The following is an 18,810-nucleotide window of genomic DNA, read 5'->3' as shown; positions in this document are numbered from 1 at the left end:
AATTATTGTCACTGCCGGCGGGGGCGGCGTGCTCAGGGAGGGGGCTTAGCAGAGGTGAGCTGGGGTGGGGAGCCCTGCAGCAGCTTACCCCCCCCCCCCCCCGCAGAAGCTCCCCACCCGCCCCGGCTCGGGGAGTCATGCGGCAGCTCCCTACCCCAGCTCACCTCTGCTACGCCCCCTCCTCGAGCGCGCAGTCGCCGCTCCACTTCTCCCACCTCCCAGGCTTGTGGCACCAACCAGCTGTTTGGCGCCGCAAGCCTGGGAGGGGAGGAGAATTAGAGCGGGGGCGGCGTGCTCGGGGAGGAGGCAGAGCAGAGATGAGCTGGGGTGGGGAGCTGCCGCACGGCTCCCCGGCGGGGGGGGAGCTGCCGCGGGGGGGCGCCTCAGGGCAGGGGGGGGAACTGCCACAGGGGGGGTGCCTCAGGGCGGGCGCCTCAGGGCTGGGGGGGGCGCAAGGTGGAAGTTTCGCCTAGGGCGTGAAACTTCCTTGCACCGGCCCTGCCAGGAAGACCTTTGGCCTCTGTAGGGTAGGGGCAGGCATAGGAGTGTCAGGATCTACTCCAGTCCCACTAAGGGCTGCACTAGCAAACACTTTATCATGTGCTTAACTTAAAGCATGCAAGTAGTCCCATGACTTTAATAGGAGTACTCACATACTCAGAGTTAAGTATGTGTTCAAATACAGTTGCAAAGCAATTTGTGGCCTGCAGAAGGATTCCTTCTCCCTCATCTCAGGAAGAGAGTTAGCCGTATCTCTGGGGCACCTCTTACTTACTGCTGTTGATTAAATTTGGGGGGCAAAAGAGGAGCACTTTCTGTGCTGGGAGTTTGCCATCGAGTTTGATAGAACTCTGAGCTGGTTGCTGTGTTTTGAAATCTAGACTTGGTTGTTGACTGTCCTGCTAAATTGCCCTGCAGTTAGGTAAATTAGTGCCTCCTTTCTAGCAGGGGCTCTTAGAAGTGAGAGCAGTGCAGTTTTTAACTGGATAGGGCAGTGATAAGAGGTGACTGAGAGAGAGGGGTTGAGTCACCCATTCCAGCTGTGTTTGGGGCCCAGTCTTTAAAAAGCATGCAGACTCCAGTGGCTGGTGAGATGAAGGCAGCTTCAAGACTAAGGGAGTTCACCAGTGGAGGAAGGCAGGGCTGCATGGTTGTTTTATTTTCCCCTTTCCTTAACTTGCAGGTACTCTACAACAGTGGTTCTCAACTGGGGGTATGTGTACCCCTGGGGTACACAGAGATCTTCTAGGGGATACATCAACTCATCTAGATCTTTGCCTAGTTTTACAACAGGCTACATAAAAAGCACTAGCGAAGTCAGTACAAACTAAAATTTCATACAGACAAAATGAGAAAGTAAGCAATTTTTCAGTAATAGTGTGCTATGAGACGTCTATATTTTTATGTCTGATTTTGTAAGCACGTAGTTTTTAAGTGAGGTGAAACTTGACATGCGCAAGACAAATCAGATTCCTGAAAGGGTACAGTAGTCTGGAAAGGTTGAGAACTACTGCTCTACAAGGAAGAACCTGCCATGGGATGGAAAATGGCATGTCACCAACACCACCACTTGCTCTTTCTCTCTCCCTGCATCTGTGGGGTCCCCCATCAGACAGGCATCCTAATCCTGGGAGCTTCCACCCAGGCCCTGGCTTTGACCTACTGGGACTGAGGCCTGCATGTCCCTATTGACGAAAGTCTGACAGGGGAATGACTGTGTGCGAGAGGTGTCTGTTGGTGGAGTCCCTCGGGAAACAGGTAAGAAGAGCTGCAGGAGGGGGTGCCTCATCAGTGTAGCATCCAGGAGTGTGAGGACTTCATCGACAGGACACACTTGGAAACATCTAGGATGGAGGATGTTAGCCAACTACAGATGACTACACCAGCACCAGAGGAAGAAGGAAAACTGGGGCTGTATAGGGAGGAGACTGGCTACTGGCCACCTTGAGTAATAGACAGTGCTTCACCCCCACCCACGTCCATTGAGGTGAAGGAACTGTACATCGTACTGGCAACAGGACACAAGGAGCAAACTTCAATGGCTGAGGAGGAGGAGCCACCTGCCCCCAAAGCTGGGAGGCTCACAGTCACCCCACCCAGGAGGAGTAGGTGTAGGGTGCTGGTGGCTGGGGATTCCCTTCTGAAGGAGACGGAGGCATCCATCTGCTGACCTTACATGATTTCTGCGAAGGTGTGCTGCCTGCCTGCAACCCACATCTGAGACGTTACGGAAAGGTTGCTGAGGCTCATCCATCCCTCTGACCACTATCCAGTGTTACTCGTCCATATGAGCACTAATGATACTGCTAAGTATGACCCTGAGCACAGGACTCCAGAAGCAAGAGTGAAGGCATGCAGATTGTGTTCTCATCCATCCTCCCGATGGAGAGTAAGGGCCCAGGCAGGGACACACGCATCCTACAGATGAATTAATGGCTATGCAGATGTTATTGATAAGAGGGCTCTGGCTTCCTTGACCATGGGATGCTGCTCTGGGAAGAGGGTCTGCTGGGATGAGATGGGGTCCACTTGACCAAGAAGGGGAAGAGCATCTTCGTGCACAGACTCACCAACCTAGTGAGGAAGTTTTAAACTAGGTTCAAAGGGGGCAGGGGACAAAAGCCCACAGGTAAACATAAAAAAAGGCGACCTTAACGGAGAGTTAGATGTTGGGGGGGAGAGGGAGCATGGAAAATTAAAATAGGGTCGTAGAAGAAACAAGAGGGACATCAGCAGAGGAATTTCCTCAACATCTTAGATGTACAAATGCAAAGAAAATAAACAGGAAGAACTGAAAATATTAGTATATAAGCTAAATTATGTCTTAATGGGTGTCACAGAGACTTGGTGGGATAAGTTCCATGACTGGAATATTGTTATAGAGGAGTATAGCTTGTATAGGAAGGACAGGCAGGATAAAAAGAGAGAAGGTGTTGCATGATACATCAAGAATATGAGCTTGTTCAGAAATTCAGAAGGAGGTCAGAGCAGACCAATTGATGTATCTGGGTAAAGACGAAAGAGGTAAAAAGTAGGGGTGACATCATCGTAGAGAGTCTGCTAAAGACCACCAAATAACAGAAATATCCCAAACACAAGATCCAATAGTAATGGGGGACTTTAACTACCCAGACATCTTTTGGAAAAGTAATATAGCAAAACGCGGAACTTCCAATAAGTTCTTGAAATGTATTGGGGACAACTTTTTGTTTCAGAAAGTGGAAGTAGTAACCTGGGGGTCAGCCATTTTATACATGATTCTGACCAACAGGAAGGAATTGGTAGCAATTTGGAGTGAAAGTGCCCATGAAATGATGGATTTCATGATTATAAGAAAAGGAAGGAGTAAGAGCAGCAAAATAAGGACAACAGACTTTTAAAAAAGCAGACTTTAACAGAGAACTGGTAGGTAAGGTCCCATGGAAAGAAAATCTAAGAGAAAACAGAGTTGAGGAAAGCTGGCAGTTGCTCACTGAAATAATATTAAAGGCACAACGGCAAACTATCTAGATGCAAAGGAAAGATAGGAAGAATTGTAAGAGGCCAACATGGCTGTAACGAGCCCTTTAATGACATAAAAATCAAAAAAGAATCCTACAAAAAGTGGAAACATGGACAAATGGCTAAGGAGGAGTGTAAAAAACAAATAGCACAAGCACATAGAGACAAAATCAGAAAGGCTAAGGCACAAAATGAATTACATTTAGCAAGGAACAAAAAAGGCAATAAGAAGAGGTTCTTTAAATACATTAGGAGCAAAAGAAAGACAAAGGAAAGTGTAGGTCCTCTACTTAGCAGGAAAGAGAGCTCATAACTGATGACATCAAGATGGCTGAGGTGTTTAATGCCAATTTTGTTTCAGTCTTCACTAACAAGGTTAACGGTGACCAGATACACAACACAATTAATATTAAAAACAAGGGGAAAGGAACACAAGCCAAAATAGGGAAAGAATAGGTTAAAGAATATTTAGATAAGTTAGAAGTATTCAAGTCATCAAGGCCTGATTAAATTCATCCTAGGCTACTTAAGGAACTAAGTGAAGCAATCTCAAAACCATTAGCAATTATCTTTGAGAACTCATGAAGGACGGGTGAGGTCCCAGAGGACTGGAGAAGGGTAAACATAAAAAGGGAGAACAAAGAGGACCGAAAGGAAATAGGTCAGTCTGACTTCAATACCTGGAAAGATACTGGAAAAAATTATTAAACAATTTGTAAGCAAGCGTGGCTACGCAGGCTTAGCCTGGGGCACAGAATCTAGTCCCTAGTTAACTTTTTTCACACAGTTTATGGATATACCTCCTTGAAGTATGTAAGATCAGTCTATGATAAAACAGACTGCAAAAGCATCGGTAATGCTAGTGGGTCAAAATCAGATATGGTATTAACAGGTGTAACTCCACTGGAACTGATAAAAATGACTTCAGTGAAGTTCTACCTGCTTACACCAGGGTTATACTTGGGCCATTTTGTTCTTAAGTACATCGTTTAAGTTAAAGCTGCTACTGAAGTATGTAGTTTTAGAATAGACTGGGAGATACTGGCCATCTCTACTACAGAAGCTGAATAGACCAACAATTTCAGGATAGATTTCTCAAAAACAACAAGGAGTCCGGTGGCACCTTAAAGATTAACAGATTTATTTGGGCATAAGCTTTCGTGGATAAAAAACCTCACTTCTTCAGATGCATGGAGTGAAAGTTACAGATGCAGGCATTATATAATGACACACAAAGAGAAGGGAGTACCTCACAAGTGGAGAACCAGTGTTGACAGGGCCAATTCGATCAGGGTGGATGTAGATGAGGAGGTGTCAATTCCAGGAGAGGCAAAACTGCTTTTGTAATGAGCCAGCCACTCCCAGTCCCTATTCAAGCCCAAATTAATGGTGTTAAATTTGCAAATGAATTTTAGTTCTGCTGTTTCTCTTTGAAGTCTGTTTCTGAAGTGTTTTTGTTCAACAAGAGTTACTTTTAAATCTGTTATAGAATGTCCAGGGAGGTTGAAGTGTTCACCTACTGGCTTTTGTATGTTACCATTCCTGATGTCCGATTTGTGTCCATTTATTCTTTTACGTAGGGACTGTCCGGTTTGGCCAATGTACATGGCAGAGGGGCATTGCTGGCACATGATGGCATATATAACATTACTAGACGTGCAGGTGAATGAGCCCTTGATGGTGTGGCTGATAGATTTCTGAATTGCATGTCCCACTATAATAATTTTAAAAATCAGAACTTCACTAGAACACATGGGGTACATATACTGGCATTATATGATACTGAAATAATCAGTAGTCAGTGGGACAGTGATGTTATTGAATGTAGTGCCTGTTACAGGGATTTTTTTTTTTTTTTTTGTTATATTGCTTAGAAAAACAACAAAAGTATTTTCCAAAAATGGATCCAAGCTAAAATCTATTTTCAAAGATAAACCATTTAAAAACTTTAATTATGGAGAAGTTACCATTAGATATAAAAATGTAAACATAACCATTTAAGTAAATGCTGAACAAAGACCAATATGCATATGGTTTGTTTCCATACATTTACCATTTTATTTTTGTGTGTAGTGAGCTGGACTTTCTGTTCCTACTTCCCAACATTCGGCTACAAATCATGACTAATTCTTAAATCATACATAATTCAACAAAATACTTCAACATGAGAACAGATATGTTCAGTCTTTCAAGAGCTCTCAACAGTCTCAAGAATATTAGCTGATTCATTAAACAAGCTACAGACCAAGAAAACATCTGCCTAATGATTCAGGGTTATATGATTCCTTACTGTGGAAAACAGTGAGGAAAAACTCCATAGAAAATTACGACTACAAATCAGTAGTGGGACCTACAGAACAGTGTTTTCAAAAGTACATTAGCAGCAGCCTGTTGTAATTGCCATTGGGTGTGGTCACAAAAGACATGTAGCAGTTGAAAACCAGCAGAAAACTTGTTGGAACTGGCACATAATAGACCTATGTCCTGGACACAATCTGGTGGCTCTAACAGAAATTCAGAAGTCAATATTCAGACGCAAAGTAGATTGGAATAAAACCACCATAGGAAGGCTATGTGGATTGATAATCAGTCCAGATTTCAAACACATCCAATAAGTCATGCCTTTATGTGATGGACTGGTTGATCAAACAAGTCTTTTCCATCTCTAGTTTATCTTATTCTGTGACACAGGACTCTTTGGCCCACAAATGACCACAAATGGGTATTCAAACTTCTTAATGATTTATCACTAACATGTATTGCCAACTGATTAAGGCAGGCTTAGCTTAGGGTCCCTTTTCCTTAGGAAATTACACTTTCTACAGATAACATGCATCATAAACAACTGTGTACTAGGCTTCCTCCTCTGTTCGCAAACACCACAATCCCCTTTTTCATCAGTAGCCAAATCTTGAGTTACTTGAAAGTCTACTGCTTTTCATTCTCCTGAAACTGGCATGACATCATGTAACTGCATTTCCCACAGCTAAGAATCTGCACCCATATTTTTCATGCATCTTTGTTACTTAGCTTCCCTACACATGATGCATTGTATGGGAGCATATGGCCCTTAGCTACTGCCTGGGGCTCAATGCATCTGTGTTAATGTATCATTTTCATTGTATAATAATTCTCGCATAACAAAAAACATTTAAATTCTGTTGTACCTCAATATCAGGTTTATAAAATCACTTGATTGCTATTACCCTCCTATAAGACTCCTCCATCCCACATACACTCCCTGAGTTGGCATCCATTCCAAAAATGGGATTACAAGGTGAGTGTACAGCTGACACGATCAAATTTACTGTATAAAGAAAGACAAAACTTCAGCCTTTGAAGTAAAATACTTACTTTGTAATCATGACTTAAGTTAAATGAAATACCATCAACTGAATGGAGTAAAGCACACTATGAATCAGTGAGTAGTAAGTCTCTCTAATGATTGAAAGTAAAACTGATTGTATCTCTAGAAGTAAAGAATAGGTAGGTGTGTGTGTGTGTGTGTAGTGTTTTGTAAACTTATTTATAAGGAGGATTATTTATTTTATTTATTTGAGATTGTGCTATTTGTCTTGGTCTACTGCATGTAAGTGATAATGTGACATAATAAGGGTACATGGATTCCCAGGGTGTAAACATTTTTTTTTTTACATGGTACGGCTCTTGGAAATGTTTCAGTTTATAAATACTCTGAGAAAAACCAAATGTATGCAACTCTGATAGTAGAAATATTAGGTAAATATAAAATGAATAATCATTGTAGGTAATGATCTATACTTTTTTCTTAATCACTTTTTTATTTTACAATCAAAATATTTAAGGAATGAGATAATATTTATAATATATACATATACAAAGCATTTTTATAATTTAAGGGGAATTGCATTATTCATGAATGGAAGAAAATAAAATTTGGACTTTTTCTCCCCACACTTGAGTCAATGTATTTTATTTATAAAACACTTGTGGATTGTGCTTTACTGTTTAATTCAAATATGTAGTACATACAACTGATATATTATTATTTTCATGTACATCATTATGAAGGCATCAAGATGTTTTTACTTATTCTGAATTAAATGAAATTCATATAATTAACATATACTCTACATATGTGTAGTCTATATAGATGCAACAGATGGGATTTTGAAATTCCAACAATGTTTACATAACCCTGCTAATTAAACTAGAGTGTAAATTTAACAAACAGAGTTCATGTTTAATGTTAGGGACAGTCTAATAGGACTTTTGGTGTCACAGAATATTCACTGGATTATAACTTGAATTTTTTGGTTCCTACCCAATAGACTTTGAAATATTAAATGTTCCCAGTAATATGATTATCTCTTGAAAACTCAGATTTTCACAGAAAGATGAACTCTCTGAAAAGAGAAATAACACTTACTGTCTGAAGATCATCTTTGATAGCTGACCAGGAATTAGGCATTTTCTATGTTTAATATATCTCATCTCTAAAGTTCTTGTATGACCGCGTATGAAATGAATGTGTGTCTCACTCTGGCTGTAGTGGGCAGTAATCCACCAATGAAATTGCTTTGCAATGTGGCATTTGTCAAAAAGCTCTTCTATACAGAAAAACTTAGCACAGGATGAACACAGAAAGTAAAGGAAATGCTGAGGATCATCTCAGGTAAAGACGTGTTATTATTTCTTCATTCAATCATCATATTTTTGCACAGTATTTAGTAGCTAAAAGGTGTCAAATGAAGTCTTTCATGGCATTACCATGTTTATCATATATATTTTTCTTTTACACGCTTTTTGCTTTTTGGATATTTCTTATGTCAGAAAATGTGTCTAAAACTTCATTTTTTTTTGGTATATTCTTTGTTTGCTCCATGCTCCCTTTGTACAACTTCTTACTTTAAATTAGACAGTAAGCATTTTTGGGGGCAGGGAGAATATCTTTCTGTGTGTGCAATAGGGCACCAATTTTGAATAGAGCCTTTGTGCCCTACTGCAGAAGACATAAATAATAATAAAGCCACTTTACAAACCACATAAGTTGAAAGGCATAAGCATGAATTAGATGTCAATTTAAAATTAACCAAATAAAGTGACAGTGCAACAAGATTCTGTCCTTTTGTTCACTCACCACAGTTCTAATGTACCCATCACCATAGTGTCCTAGCATCTACCAGCAAGAGTGTAATTTTTATCTGAAAAAATCTATGCAAATCCATAAGTTCATCATAGATGTCTGGAACATGTTTAGCTAAGTACAACCTCCAAAATATCCCCTTTTTCATACAAACCCTCCCACAACTATCAAATATTTGTAAATTACATTTATGCTTAAAGTTCTGAAACTAACCAAGATTTTGCAAAAGCAAAATATTAGATGAGTAATGCCTTTTTGTTAGAAATTAAAATGACACCACTGCCTTTTTTTAAAAGTTGAAGACCCCATGATTGAAAAGATGCTGCATTGAATAAACTGGTCTGAGTCCTATACCCCTAAGTAAATAAAGATGTAACTTGTCTCCCTTTCAACTGCAGTGGTAGAAAAGCTGACAGGGCTTCACAAAACCCTCCTGTGTTAGGGAACGGAAACTCCTAATGAGATTAGTTGGTGTGTGTGCAGACATTACTTAGCCATGACTAAATGGGCTCTCTTCCTGCAGCCAGTGGAAAATTCAGGGAACTTTTTCCCCCTGCAGCATCAGAGTCCCTCTAACCTTCAGCAAAGCCAGATCCAAAAACAACTCTCCACTTTCTTTCTTTCTCTCCCCCCCCCCCCCCCCCCGGGCCCGGTGAAATGTATCAAAATGGGCCAGAAGGGCTTTTGGGGAGGGGGGACCTAAGAGAGAGGGGGAGGGCAGAGAGGGGAACTCTGAAGACTACAAAGGAAACTGTAAAAAGAGCAAACACATAAACCTGAGAAGGAGAAAACCACAGAGTTTCTTTGTGAGCTGCAGTGACTCATTTTCAAGATGTTGTCTGCTGCCAGTTTCAAACCGGAAGCGCATGGCAATTAGTCTTGCTGTTTCCAGACAAGCCTGAAACTCTCCCGACACTTTTTTTTAAATCCCCCCTTTCCAGTTTCTGCAAGAACCCTCCTCCCCACCCAGCCCCCTTCACCCCTTGCAGGGGCGGCGGGGATCGGCACACACTGCCCCAGCGCCTGGGCGTGTTGACAAACACCCAGACCCCTCCCCCAGTCACTATTATGATTATTTTAATTTTAAAAATGGCCCACGTGGCCCTGCAATTGGGACGCCCCTGGGCAGCGAGTGAATGCAAAGCGCACCCCAAAGGGCTTCCTGGGCAGTCAGTTATTTCTGTCTCTGATTTATGCTCCCTCCCCAGAGAGCCCTGGCAGATGGTGGCCCCCTGCCTCTCGTCCCAGGCAGACCCTGACCCCTTCCTCCCCCCCCCCCCCCCAACTTCTCTTTCCCCTTGTAGAGCACTCGCCCCTCATCTCCTTCCCCTTTTAGACAGGCAACTATTCCTCGTCTCCTCTCTCCCTTCCCCAGCCGGGGCAGGCAGTGCCCCCCTGAACCCCGAGTCAGACCGTCACTCCTCTGTCCCCAGACAAGGCAGTGACTCCCCCTTGTTCCCCCCAGACAAGCAGTGACACCCCCCTTGCTCCTCCCAGGCAAGGCAGTGACCCCCATTGACCCCCTCAGGCAAGGCAGTGACACCCCCCTTGCTCCCCTCAGGCAGGCAGGCCCCCGCCGTGCTGCCAGGTCTCCCTCGCGGGGCTCCGGGCCCTGCCCCCCGAGTTACCACCAGACATTTAGAGTAAATAGTTTGCTCTGGGTTCCTGCCACTCGTTCCCTTGCACGGACTGCCCGAGAAGCTGATGTCCCCGCACCCAGCCCGGGCCCCTTCCAGCCACATTGTCCTTTATCAGCAGATTAAAGGCCAGAAGGGAAACACTCTGTGTGGTGCCTGTGGGAAGAGCAGCCCCCTGCCCCCTTGGGCCCCGCAGCGCAGCTGCATCCATTCTCCTATTTGCCCGTCTCTTAAAGCCTGTCTGTCTCCCCTTTGCTCTCATTCCCTGCCACAAGCCCCCAAAACTTTGCAATACTTAGCCCGAGCTCAGAAGCACTTTTACATACCCAGAGCCTGGTGGACTTTTCCAATCTCTCCTTGTAGTTTAAAGGGAGCTGGGTAAAATCCCCTGGTTTTCCATGCTGACAGTCTTCTGCAAGCGCTCTGTTGCTCTTGTAATGAGATCCTGGTTTTTTTCTTTCTTTCTTTTTTTTTTTTTTTTTTTTTTCTTGGTTGGTGTGTATGTGTGTGTGAGAGCAGGAAGTTGGAGCAGTCAGACAGAGAGCCGGCTCACTTCCTTTCCTGCATTATTCCCCAGGCGGTTTGCAGTCTGTGTAAACAGGCTTTTCCTCCCCTCTCCCCTCTCTCTGGCCGCTGATGTGCAGCATTGCTGTAATATAAGACACACACATAGTAAAATGGTAACGGTAACTACACACACACACACACACACACACACACAAGGAGCTCCAGCAGCTCCCTCTGACCTCCACCTCTTCCTGTTCTACACCCCAGGGGAGGAGCTTCAAACAAGCTCAACAAACTGGCCCGTGAACAGCCTCTACTAAGAGCATAAGGTGGCTTTGCAAAATAATCACCTTTTCCAAAAACAGTGGCTCAGAGCTGTTAAAGATGAACACGACCATGTTAATATTATTTATTAGTAATTATTACCACTTGTTAAGCATCAATAGTGCATTGAGCACCCTACAAGACACTGAGGAGACATGGTGTTTGTCCCAAGGAATGTGCAGTCTCCAGATTTGATCTGCAAAGCACTGAGCACCCTCAACTTCTATTGATTTCAGTGGCAGCGTCAGAGTATTCGGCACCTTGGAAGAGGTGCTGACCACTTCTCAGAACTGGACCTTAAGTAGATGGACACCTCAAAATACATAAACAACACCAAACATATATAGTGTTAAAAACAAACTGGAAAAAGACAAACAAACCATATTTAAATAGTGAACGTGTACTCAAAATCTGGATTGAAAATCCCAAATCGGATTCTATGGTTTTTGGTTTGGCTCATTATAAAGCCAGGCCATTTGTGAAATTCAGATCTGGGTTCAGATTTTGAACCTATTTGAGGATGTTCAGAACTAGGGTTTTGGTTCAGACTCATCTCTATTAAAAATAATAAGCATACACCATTTGGAGTTTAAATAATCTTTCCATGTATTGCATGTGTCTGTCCTGTACTGTCTGTTTCTGATGTTGATCGTAAACTTCTTGAGTCAGGCCCCACACCTTCTTCTGTGTCTGTACGGTGTCAAGCACACATCAATGATACTCAGTAAGTAATAATTATATATAAATTAAATAAACACTGCCCTGTAACATCTTTTAAATAGTCAAAAGATTAAGCATTCAAACAGGGTAATTAGATTTCAAAAATGTTCTTGACATAACATTATTTGGATGTTACCTTATTTTTGCTTCCTATTTTGGGGTTTATGGCTGCTATATTAATGGTAGATAATTGGAGTCAAAGAAACTAACAGGGAATTGTCACAGTTGCCACTGAAAATTAGTCATTAGCATCTTGACATTTGGGCAGATTGTAGGCTTTTTAAGGAAAGTAGGTAGGACTCCACATTCTGGTCCCTTAATGTCACACATACAAGAGCCTTGGGTAAGGTGAAATTTTTTCATGCGTGCACATGTAAAGGTGTCAACTGTTGAGAAATGCCTTCTGAGATCATATGGAATTTTAGAGTATGAGTTTGGGGGTCCACTGAAATCTCATGAAGTTGATGGGATGGAAATGACGAAATGTTGGTACAACTTTAAATAATTTACCACTTCTGGAAAAAATATGCATTGGGCATAGCCTTTACTTGTTTTAAGCACTACTGTAAATTTTTAGAACATAGTAGTCAAACTTCATTTGAGAAGCATACATGAAAACATGTATGCAGGTAGATAATCAGGATTAGAGTTGGGTATGCAAGAGAGTGGTTGTCATGGCACCAGAGTCAGGAAGATGGTTTGCTGAAGTTTGAGGGTGCCAGAATTCCTCTTCTTGAAGTTATGATATGTTTCATTCATTTCTTCTAAGATCTGGGGCATGGACTTTCCAATGCTATCCTGAATTGTTTCTTTTCCATGGTGAAGCAACAGGAGGGAACAAATTGTTTCAAAAAAGCTTGTCTCCAAACAAGCAAGTGATTTCTTTTCCCTTTCAAAATAATGTTCTGCCATTTAAAATATTGGTTCACAAATTAAAGTCCTTTGTTCACCCAAATAACAGTCTAGGAAGTCTAGATAAAGACTCCAGGCTGAGAGAAAGATGTGGTTGGACACTGTATGTGGGGTCTTAAAGCTAACTTGTGAAAAATGGAGACAAAAGTGTGGGACTTTTTTGTTTACTGAAAAAAAGTGATCATGATTTGTTTGAAGCACAGAGATTTGAGGAAGTTCTGTGAGCAGTGGAAAAACTCTGAGGTTTTAGATGGGGTCATTGACACAAATAATACAGGTAGATATTTGTTGGAGAAAAATCTTTTTTTTAAATGATTTGTATGCAGGGCCGGTGCAACCACTAGGCGAACTAGGCGGTCGCCTAGGGTGCCAAGCGGTTGGGGGCGCCAAAAAGCAGTGCCTTGGCTCGGCAGGGAAGAGCCGCCTTCCGGAGGACTGGAGAGCCAGAGCATCGGCTTGCGGGGGCAGCGAGCCCCAGCCATGGAGGAGCTGGCGCAGCATGGGGGGGGCAGCAGCCTGCAAAGGCAGCGGCGCCGCTAGCGGGGAGTAGCCGTGCCCCCTGCCCCTCCTGCCCAGGCTGCGGCCTGGCGCACCACCCCCCAACCCCCGGGGGCTCCTGTAGGCTGCAGCAGATGCATGCGGGCGGCGGTCCCCGTATGCCCCCGGCTCCTCCCTCGCTGCGCTCAGGCTCTGCGGCTCCCAGGCATGTGAGCCGCTGCTGGGGCGCGGGGCCCTGAGCCTGCTCCGGGAGGTGCAGCGGTGGTGGCGGCTCACACGCCTGGGAGCTGCAGAGCCCGAGCGCGGCGAGGGGGAAACCGGGGGGCGCACGGGGGCTGCCGCCCGCATGCATCCGCAGCAGGAGCCCCCTTTGGGGCAAGGGGGATTTGTCACCCTGCCTAACCTGGCTGGTGATGCAATGCAAGGCTGAATTGTTTAGCTTTGCACAATAGTAAGACTTTGAATGGGACACTATCAGGGGCAATGGCAAACAATTGAAATGCCTTAAAGGTAAAAAAGAAACATTACAAAGCCCTTACCCGTTCTGACAGGCTGTTTATAATGCTAAGTTTACTAGTTTTCGGAGGTGGGGGGGGGGGGCGCAAGGTGGAAGTTTCACCTAGGGTGCAAAACATCCTTGCTCCGGCCCTGTTTGTATGTTCTCCCTACAAACATTGTGCTGTAAACAGGGCCGGCTCCAGCATTTCTGCCGCCCCAAGCAAAAAAAAAAAAAAAAAAGCCGCGATCGGCAGCGGCAATTGGGAAAGCAAAAAAAAAAAGCCGCGATTGGCGGCGGCAGTTCAGCGGCAGGTCCTTCGCTCCTAGAGGGAGTGAGGGACCTGCCGCCCCCGAATTGCCGCAGGTGCCGCCCCTCTCCCTTGGCCGCCCCAAGCACCTGCTTGTTAAGCTGATGCCTGGAGCCGGCCCTGGCTGTAAAGGACTTTGATTAGTGGGAAACTTTTTATCCTGTGTGGATGATAGCAAAATTAATCTAGCCCCCTGATTACCCTAACGGGGTGGGCAAACTGCAGCCTGCAGTCTGGATCCGGCCCGCCAGCCGTTTAAGCCAGCCCTCAAGCTCCCGCTGGGGAGTGGGGCTGGGGCTTGCCCCGCTCCATCGCTCCAGCCAGAAAGCAGGTCAGGTGCCACTCCACACGGCTCCCGGAAGCAGTGGCATGGCCCCCCTCCAGTTTCGATGCGCTCCAATGGCCCCCTCCCGCGCTCCAATGGGGGCTTCAGGGGTGGTGCCTGTGGATGGGCAAGGCAGTGACACCCCCCTTGCTCCGGCCGCGCCTTCGCGTAGGAGCCGGAGAAGGGACATGCCGCAGCTTCCGGGAGCCATTTGAGGTAAGCGCCACCCTGAGCCTCTCCCCATGCACCAACCCCCTGCTCCAGCCCTGATCCCCCTCCCATCCTCCGAACCCCTTGATCCCAGCCCAGAGCCCCCTCCTGCACCACAAACCCTTCATCCCCAGCCTCACCCCAGAGCCCACCCCCCCAGCTCAGAGCCCCCTCCCACACCCCACTTCCCCACCCTAGCCCGGAGCCCTGTCCGCACTCTGAACTCCTCATTTCTGACCCCACCCCAGAGCCCACACCCCCAACCAGAGCCCTCACCCCCTCCCGCACCCCAACCCCAATTTTGTGAGCATTCATGGCCCGCCATACAATTTCTATTCCCAGATGTGGCCCTCGGGCCAAAAAGTTTGCCCACCCCTGCCCTAAAACATTGATTCAGAAGTAAAATATGGTGAATGAGGGGAAATGTTTATTATGCTATAGAAGGCTTTGTCTGGTATAAAAGTAGTTGCCTAGGGAAAGGTGTCCTGATGGCGCAGGTTTAAAAATACTAGCGATGTACTAGGGTAACCCACTGTCAGTGTGTGTTGCGTGTCTCCATCTGATCCACAGGAGCTGTGTCTGTTACACCGCCAACAACAAAACCTCGCTCTTTACTTCAAGCTGTAGAGATTAATTCTTTCTTCTCTTTTTTATTATTATTTATTATTTATAATAGTTTTATAAATGCAAATATATAAAAAAATCATATATATTGTATCCCTTACCCCTCCCCATATTTTTGTGTTCATTTGTCTTCTTAGATTGAAAGTTTTGTGGTGCAGGGACTGTTATTTTGTACCTGCTTGTATAGCACCCAGGACAATAGGTTCTACAGTGATATAAATATTAAATAATAATACATCTTTTTATGTAATTCTAACCTGAACAAGTACCTTCCTGGTTACTGGGGTGTCTCCAAGAGGTTTTGGAATGTAGGCAAGTAGAATGTAATTACCTAAGTTGGAATGATGATCTAATTTATCTTGGGTTTTGTGCCACACCTGTCACTGTAATATCTGAATGCCTGACAAGTTGCATCAATAGTAATGAATAGTCCACCAATAGACCTGGGTTTTCTCTTCTCTTCGGCCTGGTCTACACTATGGGGTTAGGTCGAATTTAGCCGCGTTAGGTCAATTTAAAAATGACTGTGTCCACACAACCAACCCTGTTCCGTCGACCTAAAGGGCACTTAAAATCGACTTCTGTACTCCTCCCCGACGAGGGGAATAGCACTAAAATCGACCTTGCTGGGTCGAATTTGGGGTAGTGCGGACACAAATCGACAGTATTGGCCTCCAGGAGCTATCCCAGAGTGCTCCATTGTGATCTGGACAGCACTGGGATGCATTTGCGGCCAGTACAGCTACTGGAAAAGTCTGTTCACATGTCTGGGGATGGAGTGGGAATCCTCCTGGGACATCTCCATGAAGCTCTCCTGGAGGTACTCTGAAAACCTTTGCAGAAGATTTCTGGGGAGGGCTGCCTTATTTCGTCCTCCATGGTAGGACACTTTACCACGCCAAGCCAGTGTCAAGTATTCTGGAATCATTGCAGCACAAAGCATGGCAGTGAATGGTCCTGGGTTTTGGTCACATTCAAGCAACATTCGGTCTATATCTTTCTGTGTTAGCCTCAGTAGAGTGATATTATTCATGGTCACCTGGTTGAAATAGGGGAATTTTTGTAAGGGAACAGTAAAAAGACCCCGTTCATGTTGCGCTGTTTGCGCTTGGCTAAAAGGGATCATCCCAAAGAATAGCCACACGATGGGGTGGGGGTAGGTGTGTGCTGTGTATTTACCCGAATACTGCAGCCCCTCCTATTAAATGTGAAACCCAACCCATTGCTTGCTCTGGGAAAGGAGGGTGCTGCAGTTTGAAAACATTCCCACGTTATGAAGGCGTAAGAAGCCAACCCCACATACCAAAAGGCTTACCATGGCTGCCTGGAAACCGAATTCTGTTGCCCAGCTGTGTGTGATGTGTTACCATATCGGCAGGCGCTCAATATAAAAGGCAAAATGTGACCTTGTACCTAAAGCACATATGCTGTCTGCTGTGAATTGCTTGATTCACTGTGAAAGAGTCTCCCTTTTGTTCTCAGAAATGTATCATCTTAAATTTTACTCTCCCTTTTTATCTCCCCCCCAGGAGCAAATGTTTCTAAGCTCCCCCATCATCTCCGTCCCTGAGGTTATTGCAGATTAGAAGGCGAAAAAAACGCACTTGCGATGACATGTTTTCCGAGCTCATGCAGTCCTCCCGCACTGATAGGGCACAGCTTAATGCATGGAGGCATTCAGTGGAAGAGGCCAGGAAAGAATTAAGTGAGTGAGAAGAGCGGAGGCAGGACGCGATGCTGAGGCTAATGGGGGAGCAAACAGACATGATGAAGCATCTGTTGGAGCTGCAGGAAAGCCAACAAGAGCACAGACCCCCGCTGCATCCACTGTATAACTATATGCCCTCCTCCCCAAGGTCCATATCCACCTCACCCAGATGCCCAAGAATGCGGGGGTCGGGGGGTCGGGTGGAGGGCCTGGGCACCCAGCCACTCCACTCCAGAGGATGGCCCAAGCAACAGAAGGCTGTCATTCAAACAGTTTGATTTTTAGTGTGGCTACAATAAACAATGTGGCCTTGTCCTTCCCTCCTCCCCCACCCCACCCGAGCTACCTTGTTCGGTCTCTCTTTTTTTTTTAATTAATAAAGAAAGAATGCATGGTTTCAAAACAATAGTTACTTTATTTCAAAGTGGGGAGGGTGGTTGGCTTACAGGGAATTAAAATCAACAAAGGGGGCAGGTTTGCATCAAGGAGAAACACACACAACTGTCACACCGAAGCCTGGCCAGTCATGAAACTGTTTTTCAAAGCCTCTCTGATGCGCAGCGCGACTTGCTGTGCTCTTCTAATTGCCCTGGTGTCTCGCTGCTCAAAATCGGATGCAGGGTGATTTGCCTCAACCTTCCACCCCACCATAAACTTCTCCCCCTTACTCTCACAGATATTATGGAGCACACAGCAAGCAGCAATAACAATGGGAATGTTGGTTGCGCTGAGGGAGGTCTGACCTACTCAGCAAACAGTGCCAGCGAGCTTTTAAACATTCAAAGGCACATTCTACCACCATTCTGCACTTGCTCAGCCTATAGTTGAACTGCTCCTTACTACTGTCCAGGATGCCTGTGTAAGGCTTCATGAGCCATGGGAGCAAGGGGTAGGCTGGGTCTCCAAGGATAACTATTGGCATTTCAACATCCCCAACGGTAATTTTCTGGTCTGGGAAGTAAGTCCCTTCTTGCAGCTGCTCGAACAGCCTGGAGTTCCTAAATATGCGAGCGTCATGCACCTTTCCCAGCCATCCCATGTTGGTGTTGGTGAAATGTCCCTTGTGATCCACCAGTGCTTGCAGCACCGTTGAGAAGTACCCCTTGCGGTTCATGTACTGGTTGGCAAGGTGGTCCGGTGCCAAGATGGGGATATGCATTCCGTCTATCACCCCACCACAGTTAGGGAACCCCATTGCAGCAAAGCCATCCAGTATGACCTGCACATTTCCCAGAGTCACTGCCCTTGATAACAGAACGTCAATGATTGCATTGGCTACTTGGATCACAGCAGCCCCTACAGTAGACTTGCCCACTCCAAACTGATTCCCGACTTACCGGTAGCACTCAGGCGTTGCATACTTCCACAGGGCTATTGCCACTCACTTCTCAACTGTCAGGGCAGCTCTCATCTTGGTATTCCTGCGCTTCAGGGTGAGGGAAAGCAACTCTCAGAGTTCCAGGAAAGTGGCCTTACGCATGCGAAAGTTTCGCAGCCACTGTGAATCATCCCATACCTGCAACACTATGCGGTCCCACCAGTCTCTGCTTGTTTGCCTGGCCCAGAATCGGCGTTCCACTGTATCAACCAGCCCCAGTGCCACCATGATGTCCCAATTGCCACAGCCCGTGCTTTCAGGAACGTCTGTGTCCATGTCCTCATCAAAATCCTCCTCGTGCTGGCGTCTCTTAGCCCGGTTCCGCATATACTCCAGGATAATGCACGAGGTGTTTACAATGCTCACAACAGCAGCGGTGATGGTGAGCTAAGTGGGCTCCATGCTTCCCGTGGTATGGCGTCTACACGGGCAACCCAGGAAAAAAGGTGCGAAACGATAGTCTGCCGTTGCTTTCACGGAGGGAAGGGTGACTGCCGACATGTACCCAAAACCACCCAGGACAATGTTTTTGCCC

The 18,810-nt window shown here is 45.4% G+C and overlaps 1 protein-coding gene across 1 annotated transcript in view; it reads right to left on the bottom strand.

The window, feature by feature from the left end:
* The window catches only part of ELK3 (ETS transcription factor ELK3), a 59,177-nt gene extending 48,433 nt beyond the window's left edge, over positions 1-10,744 (bottom strand). The window contains exon 1 of the mRNA XM_065423877.1: positions 10,590-10,744. The gene's annotated coding sequence lies outside the window, so the exon portion shown is untranslated. The remainder of the gene's footprint in view (positions 1-10,589) is intronic.
* Between the last annotated feature and the right edge of the window lie 8,066 nt (positions 10,745-18,810).

The sequence above is a fragment of the Emys orbicularis genome, chromosome 1 (assembly GCF_028017835.1).
Source record: "Emys orbicularis isolate rEmyOrb1 chromosome 1, rEmyOrb1.hap1, whole genome shotgun sequence".
NCBI lineage: Eukaryota > Metazoa > Chordata > Testudines > Emydidae > Emys > Emys orbicularis.
The sequence above is the reverse complement of the archived record's forward strand: the minus strand, read 5'-3'. Positions and strand labels throughout refer to the sequence as shown.